This window comes from Rattus norvegicus, chromosome 2, assembly GCF_021556685.1.
Source record: "Rattus norvegicus strain SHRSP/BbbUtx chromosome 2, alternate assembly SHRSP_T2T, whole genome shotgun sequence".
Lineage (NCBI taxonomy): Eukaryota > Metazoa > Chordata > Mammalia > Rodentia > Muridae > Rattus > Rattus norvegicus.
The window spans coordinates 63136935-63146900 of NC_141535.1; the positions used below are offsets into that span (position 1 = coordinate 63136935).

The 9966-nt window shown below is 48.0% G+C and overlaps 1 long non-coding RNA gene across 1 annotated transcript; it reads left to right on the top strand.

Moving 5' to 3' along the window:
• The first annotated feature begins 435 nt into the window (after positions 1-435).
• LOC148006658 (uncharacterized) lies at positions 436-6664 on the top strand. Its single transcript, XR_015674229.1, has 2 exons — positions 436-3325; positions 5678-6664. It is a non-coding gene; the product is annotated as an uncharacterized LOC148006658 (long non-coding RNA).
• Positions 6665-9966: the final 3302 nt, after the last annotated feature.

Genomic DNA, 9966 nt, shown 5'->3' on the forward strand with positions numbered 1-9966 from the left:
AATGATCCGTTTGAGAAGGAAGGTGTGGTGGTGCTTTGTCTGAAATCCTAGCTCTGGGGAGCTGAAGGCAGGAGACTGAGTTTGAAGCTAGCCTGGGCTACATAGAAAGTTCTCAGCCCAGTCTGGAAACAGAATAACACAAAACTTGTTTGGGGACAGAAGGGAAACTGTTAGGCATCAACACAAATGCTAATTCTTCATGATTCTAGGCCCTCCAGATAGACACAGGTGTGGCTCCCCAGGCTGCAATGTGATGGTTGGAGACCACATGGAAGTGGCCAGCACAGCAGCAAACTTATCCTGGAAGGGGAAGGGGAAGAGGAAGGGGAAGGGGAAGGGGAAGGAAGGGAAGGGGGAGAAGGGGAAGGGGTGACTAGAAGACATACCTGGCACATATTTGGCGATCAATCAATATAAAAAGTTATGGTCCTGAAGGATTAAAAATTAATAATAAGCCGCCTAGCTACCCAAAAAGAAGAGGTAGGGTCTGTGAGAACATGAACTTTTCGCCCCTCCCTTGCTGTACAATGGTTCCCAGAACATTCTTGCATGAAAGGTTTCCTGGAACAGCCACAATGACCCATAGCCTCCGGCCACAATGGTCCAATGGCCCTGTAAAATGTCACTACCCCTAATCACAATGTCACAAAGTCCTAAATTGTATGGGCAGTTTATGGTTTTGGAATTCCCCTCCTCCCTCCCTCTTGATCCCCCTGGTTTGTGGTTTTTTCCTTTATAAGCTCTGTGAAAATTCAGGTCGGGGTCGAACTCCTCTACTCCTTGTGTGGCGTATGAGTCTCGACCCCAGCATGCTGGCCTGAGCTCTCGTTTCATCTCGCTTACAATAAATCTTCCTCGTGTGATTGCAGCAGGTCGGTGTCTGTGTCCTACTGGGTGCGCGTCTTTCCCGAGACTTGAGTGGGGGGCTCCCTTCGGGGGTCTTTCATTTGGGGGCTCGTCCGGGATCTGCGCGACCACCCAGGGGTCCTAGACCCACTTGGAGGTAAGATTCTCTGTTTTATCTCAGCGCTGTGTCTGGGTCTGTGTCTATGTTCTGTCTGGGAATCTGGTGCGATCGCTGTTTCGGTTTTGCGGACGCTCAGTGAGACCGCGCTCCAGGAAGGAGAGCGGGGTGGATAGGGATAGACGTGTCCAGGTACCCACCGTCCGTTCGCCCTGGGAGACGTCCCAGGAGGACAAGGGGGGACCAGGGACGCCTGGTGAACCCCATCTGATAGGTCCAGAGGAGACTTTACTCCTTGACGACCGGTTTGTTAGGCAAGGTCTGCGACCTGCCGATCAGTTTCAGTGCCTCTGGTCGACACGAAGTCGACGTCGGTTTTGTTTTGTTTTGTTTTTTTTTTCTCTTTTGTTTGTGCTCGTGTGTGTGAGTGTGTGTGAATTAAGTCCTGTAGTCTGTGTTTTTCGGTACCGGTTTAAGGTCTTAGTGCACTGTCTGGGCAGATGAAGGATTCCTGCCCTGTGCACGAGAGTCTTAGTGCACTGTCTGGGCAGAAGAAGGTTTCCTGCCCTGTGCACGGGTGGAAGAAGGTTCCCCACCCCGAAATGGCGCCTGTGAGTAGATGAAGGATTCCTACTCCGAATAGTCTTTTTCTTTCTTTTTTTCCTTTTTAGAAAGCGCACCGGGGGACGCCCCAATCGCGCAGGCTCTGGGACTCGTGAGAGACATTCCACGAGTCAGCCTTTGTTGGGTCCTGGCTCTGGGACGCGTGAGAAACGTTCCTCGAGCCGAATTTTGTCGGGAGGACCCGGCAACGGACAGTCAAAAAGATCTGACTGTGACTTTGGAGGTCGAGTTCGGCTGCCTATTTAAGTATAGGCACGGACAAGTGTGCTTAGATGTGTTAGTGTCTGTTGTCTGTATTCTGTTTCTGTGTTTGGTATCCCGGAAGCAGCTAAGGTTAAGCTGCAGTTTGGGCCAGGTACTGAAGGTACCAGGCATCTGTGGAAATTGGTTATAGGATGCTTTGTCTTGGTCTTGTTTGTCTGGATTGTTTTCTGTGGTATTGTCCAGTGTTTTTTTGACTTTTGTTTCGTGTTTGAATTTGGACTGACGACCGTGTTTAAAATCTTGGACTGACGACTGTGTTTGAAATCATGAAACTGTTTGCTTTGTTCGTCGAAGAGTTTTACTTGGTCCCCTTAATGCTTAGTAAGAAACTTAATCTTATGGACCCCGCTCTAGTGGCGGTGTGTTGGTTGATAGCCAAAGTTAATTTTTAAAATAGTGTTTTATCTGTGCTTGTGCTCGCAGCACACAGTAGAGGGGAGCGAAATTAGCTGCGGAGCTGCTGCAGCGAGCATGGGGACTTCTCAAGTCTCACCCAATTTTTCTGGCTCTTCAGGAGCTGTTTAAAAGGAAAAGGCTTAAGGTAAAAAGAAACACTATAGAGAGATTTCTTAGTGAATTACTACACCTTGGTTCGCGATCTCTGGGAATCTCATGGTGGACAGCTGAGATAAGCTGGAAAAGGATTTAAATTTTGCTTGGGAGCAAAGAATCTTAAAGGTGGAGTTTCAGCCGGTATGACACTTAGTGCGTAGCTGCCTAAAAGATCAGAAATGCTGTTAATAGGCTATAAAAAAAAAGGGACAGGCTGTGTTAGAAATGCTACAGAAGAATAATCTAAAAAGGCTGAGAGCTAGGTGGGGCTATAAGGAAAACAAGAACAGGAAAGGAATTTCTGACATTTGCTCACAGAAGGAGAGTGCTCATTTAGAGAAGTTCTTTAAGGAAGCCTGCCTTATCTGCTGTCTTTATTCCAAGGGAGGAGTCAGTCTCCAGCACTAAATTACTTGGAGGTAGCCAAGGTCAGGATTAATGTTTTCTTTTCCATGGGCCTTTAAACCCAGTGAGACAGTTTGGTAAAGGGCTACTACTGAGGTCCTGATAGCCCCAGGTGAACTGGTTACAATTCTTTTATCAGCCCCCTGGCATCTAGCACCCAGGTTCTAACCATCTCTCCATCCTTTTGTTATTAGTTGTTACTAGAAGCCTAGTGTCATTTGGAGGCTGGTTCTCTTGAGAGGCAAAGCCATGGAGCTGACACTGACAATGGCCTTTTTGTTCCAAGAAAGGCCTCCTGGTTTAGCTGTGTGACTAAATGCTGTTTGCCCTCTTCGGTAGACTCTATTCTCAAGATTCTCTTGTTTTCTCACCATCCCATTTGATATGCTTGTTAGTAACTGTTACAGGTCTTCTTTACCACTGAGGAAAGACGGAATCCTACTGGAGACCAGAAAAAATGTTCCAGACACGGATAGAAGGCCCTCACTTCTGCCTGCTCTCTTCAGACGCCTGAAGGTAGGGAGTGCCAGGTCTGCCCCCAGGCTCCAAGGGTCAGTCTCCTAGGGGCTGGAAAATGCCCCACCAATCTGGCTAAGATAAGGAAAAGATATGAAGAGAAAGTTACAGAAACTTGAAGGGTTAAGCTAAGTCGCTGAGAGAGTTATTGTAAGTTGATGCATGGTTCAGGGTCTGTGCAGAAAAGTGGACAGCACCTAATAGCTGTAGAAGAAGATGCAGAGAGACAGAAAGAAAGAAAGAAAGAAAGAAAGAAAGAAAGAAAGAAAGAAAGAAAGAAAGAAAGAGGTAAAGAGTGCAGGAAGCTAGGGAAGAAAAGAGACTAAAAGAAGAGGAAGCTAGAGAGCTAAAGAGAGATAAAAGACAAGAGAGGAACATATACTGGCCACAGTAGTTAGGGAACCTAGGAAGACAGTACCTGGCAACAGAAGAGAATTCCTGGCTAAAGATCAGTGTGCCTAATGCAAAGAAAAAAAAAGACACTGGGTCAGGGACTGCCCCAGAAAGAACAAGAGGGGACACTGGAGAGCCTCTTGGTCCTAGAGTGCTGGCTATGTACAGAGATAGAAGGGAAGTGTGGATGCAGGGACCCAATGCTCTGTGCTCCTATGCCCCCCTCCAGTGGGCCAATATCCAAAGACCTTGGGTACAGGGGCCTACTGGCAACAAACAATACTTATGGACTGCCCGAAGAACAGTGGACCTTGGCGTGGGCCGGGTAACCCACTAGTTCATAGTCATCCCTGACTGCCCCTATCCCTTGCTCATGAGAAAATTGCTCTCCAAAATGGCTTGCGTGGGCTGAAATGGCTGGGTGAGGCCATGTGTATGCATATCTACAGACTGTGTATGTGGAGCTTAAGACCTGTCTCAGTGCACCAGTACCTGATGCTGGGAGACGAATGGCTTAGCGCTGTTCTACTTGGAACATATCACTCCTGCCAGCCGGGCACTAACAATTATCACCCAATCCAGGACTTAAACTGTGATAGAGTGGCTGATGTTCTGCCTTTGAATAGAGTGTCCCAAAAGATGGGACCACTGGTCAGCTGCCATGGACTAGATTCTCCACCGGTTGGGGACAATCTGGTCACCTTGCTGCCCAATCCGGACCTGGAGCCACCACAGCACGAGTGTCAAGTACTGGCAGAAGCCCATGGGTGGAGGAAAGACCTCTGCGACTGGCTGATTGACCCCTGCTGAAAGCCGAGGACCTTGTCCACAGACGGGAACAGTTCTCTTCATGAATGAAGGTCAGAGACAAGTGGGTGCTGCCATGGTGGACAACACAATGTCATCTGGGATGGCTGAACCTCTACCCCCCCCAGTACATCAGCACTGCAGATGCCTTTACCATCTCTTGGATGCCCTGGTGAAGCCAACAACTGTGAGTACTATTCATTGCTCAGGATATCAGGAGGGAAGAGATTCAGTGACATGGGGCAATAACGAAGCAGATAAAGTGGCTCGAAAAATGGTTATGCAGGAGCCCATCCTGGTTGCAGGCCTGCAAGAGACAGCCACTGGGAACTGGGATCGGACTAAGGGATGGCCTCACTTAGAAAAGGCCCAAATTGCTTAAAAGATAAAGGACAATGGCACATTGAGGGGAAAGCTATACTTCCCAGAGAACAAAGAAAAGACTCACTTTGCCAAATACAGAAATGGACTCAATTAGGAGATAAAAAGTTTGTCCAAGTAGTTAAGTGTATGTAATAGACTTTAAGATTTTAGCCAGAGAGACAGTAGAAAGTATAAGGTATGTCAATAAGTGAATGCTTAGCAAGCAAACAGGGCAAAGAGACCTAGAGAGTTTGGTGAAAAGTCGAAGTGAACTTCACTGAGATAAAACCAGAAAAATATAATCACAAGTATCTCCTAGTGCTTGTAGATACTTTTTCAGGAATAGATAGAAGCTTTCCTCACCAAACAAGAGACGGCCTCTGCAATCATCAAGAAGATACTGGAAGAAATCTTCCTCCGATTTGGAATGCCCAAGGTAATCTGGTCAGACAACGGCCCTACTTTCGTTGCCAAGGTAAGCCAGGGTGTGGCCAAGTATTTAGAGGTCGATTGGAAATTACATTGTATTTACAGACCTCAAAGTTCAGGACAGGTAGGGTAAATAAATAGAACTCTAAAAGAGACCCTGACCAAATTAACCATGGAGACTGGCACAGACTGGGTGACACTCCTTCCCTCTTGCTCTCTTCAGAGCAAGAAATACCCCTTCCAGATTCAGCCTTACCCCCTTTGAGATCTTATATGGGGCCTCAGCCCCCCTGACTGTATTAGATGATGTTACTGAACCAACATGTCATAGTGCCATAGTAATAATGATTTGTGTGCCAGGCTAAAAGACCTACAGGTGATACAGAAAGAAATCTGCTCACAGCTGACAGCAGCCTATGCCCCGGAGACCCCTGAGACATCCCATCAGTTCCAGGTTGCAGCTACACTGAGTCCAGACACTCGAGCCTCGCTGGAAAGGACCGTACCTGGTGCTGCTGACCACCCTGACAGCTGTCAATTCTCAGCCCTCACCAGCCATGTACTAGCTGTTGGGGCTGAGAGCTGGGACCTAGAGGGAAATTCAGTCATGTTTGTCCTGGGTTCTGTCAAGATAGGTGTGGGATAGGCTTGATTTCCATTACAAATGATGTAACATTGCATATGTTAGTACTCTTAACACTTCTTGGGACTGTGCCTCAGGGATCACAGTCCGTATAAGCTTAGAAGTTCTAAAAGCTAGTCATGACCTTGGTGGATAGGCTTGGATAGTGTCCAGGTTAGAATCCTCATGTTAAGACTACAATACCAAGCTGTTATGCTAGATGAAGCTGAGTTCTCCATGAAGTTCTAGGATTAGAACTATTAACAAAAAGAAGAAGTGGGGAATGAAGGATTAAAAATTAATAATAAGCCGCCTAGCTACCCAAAAAGAAGAGGTAGGGTCTGTGAGAACATGAACTTTTCGCCCCTCCCTTGCTGTACAATGGTTCCCAGAACATTCTTGCATGAAAGGTTTCCTGGAACAGCCACAATGACCCATAGCCTCCGGCCACAATGGTCCAATGGCCCTGTAAAATGTCACTACCCCTAATCACAATGTCACAAAGTCCTAAATTGTATGGGCAGTTTATGGTTTTGGAATTCCCCTCCTCCCTCCCTCTTGATCCCCCTGGTTTGTGGTTTTTTCCTTTATAAGCTCTGTGAAAATTCAGGTCGGGGTCGAACTCCTCTACTCCTTGTGTGGCGTATGAGTCTCGACCCCAGCATGCTGGCCTGAGCTCTCGTTTCATCTCGCTTACAATAAATCTTCCTCGTGTGATTGCAGCAGGTCGGTGTCTGTGTCCTACTGGGTGCGCGTCTTTCCCGAGACTTGAGTGGGGGGCTCCCTTCGGGGGTCTTTCAGTCCCTTTAGCAAAAATATTTCTATTAAACTTTTTTTATTGATTGTGAATTTCACATAGTGCCCCTGAAAACCACTCATCTCCCTGTCCCTTCATATCTGATCTCTGCTCTTGCAACATGCCCTCCCACCAAAGAAAATAAACACAACAAAAGCGTCTCGTCGTGAAAGCTGTAGTGTGTCACAGTGTGTCGCACAGCATACTCTTTTGCCCAAATAGCTTTACTTGCCTATGTTCATTTTAATGAGTCGTTGGTCTGGTTTGAGACTTCTGGCTTCTGCTACACTAGCAATACTGGATCCTCACTGGGAACCTCTCAGATATCCTCTTGTTGCCCTGTGTCATGGAGATCCTGCAGCTTTGGCTTTGAACAGCCAGCTCCTTCATGAACTCCAGCAGTTCATAGATGCGGTAGATGTTGGAGTTGGTCAGCTCAAAGCCCTGGAGCTGCTCAGCCGTCCTGTTCTCCTGCCCCACCATAACCAGCTTACCTGCTTTGTCCAGGCGAGAGGTAGGGACAGCTCTTCTGCCTATAGTAGCAGTCAAGGATCAGGCCTGGCTCTCTTGAGTTCATGCCACTGGGACCTGCTCTCCCGTGCCCACACCACCAGGGCTAGCTCTACCCCATTACCCAGGTGAGCTCCTGGGCCTGCTCTCAAATGCTGTAGCCAGTGAGGGGTGGGGCTGGCTCGCCCTAGAAATATTTGTTTCTTAAGTCTTCCTCTCTTTGCCCCGTCTTTTTCTTCCCTCTTTCCTTTTTCCTTCCTTCTCCTTTTTCTTTCTTTTCTCTCACTGAGGTGCGATATGAAATGTAATTGGTGAGGAGGTTACCTTTGGCAGGCCCATGTCAAAGTGTGCCCCTGAGTAATTCCACCACACAGACCTGGTGCAAAAGAGGTTTTTATTCAGGGAAGAGAGAGGAGTGATAGATAGATAGATAGATAGATAGATAGATAGATAGATAGATAGACAGATGATAGATAGATAGATAGATAGATAGATAGATAGATACATACATACATACATACATACATACAGTAGCACCTAAGGAATGATCACACAATTTGTTGTTTGTCTTGCTTCTGTCTCCCACATGCTGAGACTAAAGACAAGCACAGTACCACCCAGCCACAGTTGTTTTAAATGTGAGGAAGGGGACCTGGGGAAGGGGTAGAGAGGCAGGCAAGAGGGTATGTAGACAGATGGGAGCAGACTCATGAGGGCAGAAAAAAGGGTGGGGGTGGGGGAGTCTACATGGTAGAGAAGTACCAGGAACACACAGGAGAAAAAAAAAGGAAGCAAAATTATTATGAAGTCTGAATTGGAAAGTCATGTACTGGCATACGAATAGACAAATCCAGAACATAAGAGTTATGTCTGGGGCTGGGGTAGGGTGGAGAGTGGGAATCAAGAGATCTACCGCTTGAAGTTTAAGTCACATTCAAGATGAAGGTGATTGGGATTCACATTTAAAACAACTGTGGCTGGGTGGTGCTGGTGCTGTGCTGGCATCTAGCTACCTACCTACCTGTCTGTCTATCTATCTATCTATCGAATCTATCTAGTGTTATATGTGTGTTGCTCTTACCTGTGCATGAACTTGGAGAGGCCAGAGATTGGCCTCGGGTATCCTCTTTAACTGTTTCACAAGCTTCCAAGATCTGTCTTTCTTAGCTCCCTAGGGCTGCTATTATAGAAATGTACTTGTGCCCATGAACTCTGGGATTTGAACTTTGCTCCTCACGAGAGCGCAGCAAGCAGTTTACTCACTGAGCCCTTCACTGGGCCCTCACAGTTTCTGAGGCAAGGTTTCTTACTGGGGCCTAGGCGCTTGCCCATTTGGCTAGGCTCACTGGCAAGGCAGCTTCCAGGAATCCGACTCTGCCTCCCGGATGCCAGTTTCTAATTTGTCCTCAAGCACTATACCCACTGACCACCTCGGCAACGAAGCTTCACATTTTACCCCATTTAAAAATCTCCATCGGGAGAGGAGCAACTGGCTCAACAGGCACAGCCTGTATACACAGCTTTGTACTTTTTGGATTTAACCTTATGAGTTAAATAACCAGTTAATTTACAAAGAACATTTAAAGCCAGTTGGCAAAGAATGACCTGAAAGGTGAAGGAACAAAAAGGTGACGTTATTGGAAGAAACTGGCTGAGGACAAAATGCTTTTGCAGGAAAAAGGGTTGAGGGTGGGAGGACCTACTGGGACTTATTGTCCACCTAGGAGTTGAGACAACGTATTTATGGGGGGTGGGGCGGGGGAGTCTGTCTAAACCTGTTTTACTCACTGCCTAAGGTTACTGTTTATTTTAAATAATACTGGATGGATCTACGATACCGTTTTTGGATAATGTTTTCTCACAAGTCCCGCCCTTCTTCTTCTCCAAACCCCTCTCGGGTTTGGCAGCTTTTCCTTTAACTTGATTTGCACAAACTGCCAAGCAAGCCAAGAGGATTTAACCTAGTAATTACATCGAAATAGATTTAGGGCTACAAAGACGTGGCATGAAACTCAAGAGGTTTACTGTCGCCATAAAAGGATCTTAAGGTCAGCTGTACAGTTCGCCGAGGCTACTTTACAGCCGCCGTCAGAGGTAGGGAATACAAACTTTTACAAACGCAGTTCGTCAATTTGTTTAACCTCTCTACGCCAGAGCACAGTACATGAACACCTTTTGAAGCCCGAGAGTTAAGTTCCTCAGGCGGAGAGCCAAGCCCTTCCTGTAGGTAGTGGGGACCCGGGGCCACATTGGCTCAGCGCCTCGGAGGACTGATCCCCGGGGATGCTAAGGGCTCAGTGGGGTCCGCCCTCGCCTGGTCAAGGCTTCTGGGATCCAGGAGAGATCTTGCTGGTCGCTGGCGCCAGGCTGAACCATGAGCATGAACTGTGAGGCGGATGAAAGCCGGAGGCCACCGATCCCAACCACACTTTTCTAGACCCAGGGTTTGGCTTGCTCAAGAGCTCAAGTGTCCGCTGGGGCCGGAGGCGGCTAGCCACTCCCCTCGCTCGCGCCGCTTCCGGTACCCCGGCCCCGCCCCGCGCTGGCGCTGCCACATCCTCCGGTGACGTCAACGCGCGCCGCCATATTGGGAAGTGCCACCGCCGCCGCCTCCGCTCGGGCTCCTGGGCTGTGTGGGGCCACAGCCGCGGGCTGAAGGCTCCCTTGTGTATCCCATCGACGCCTGGCGCGCCCGCTTCGCTCAGACCCGGCTCCTCATGA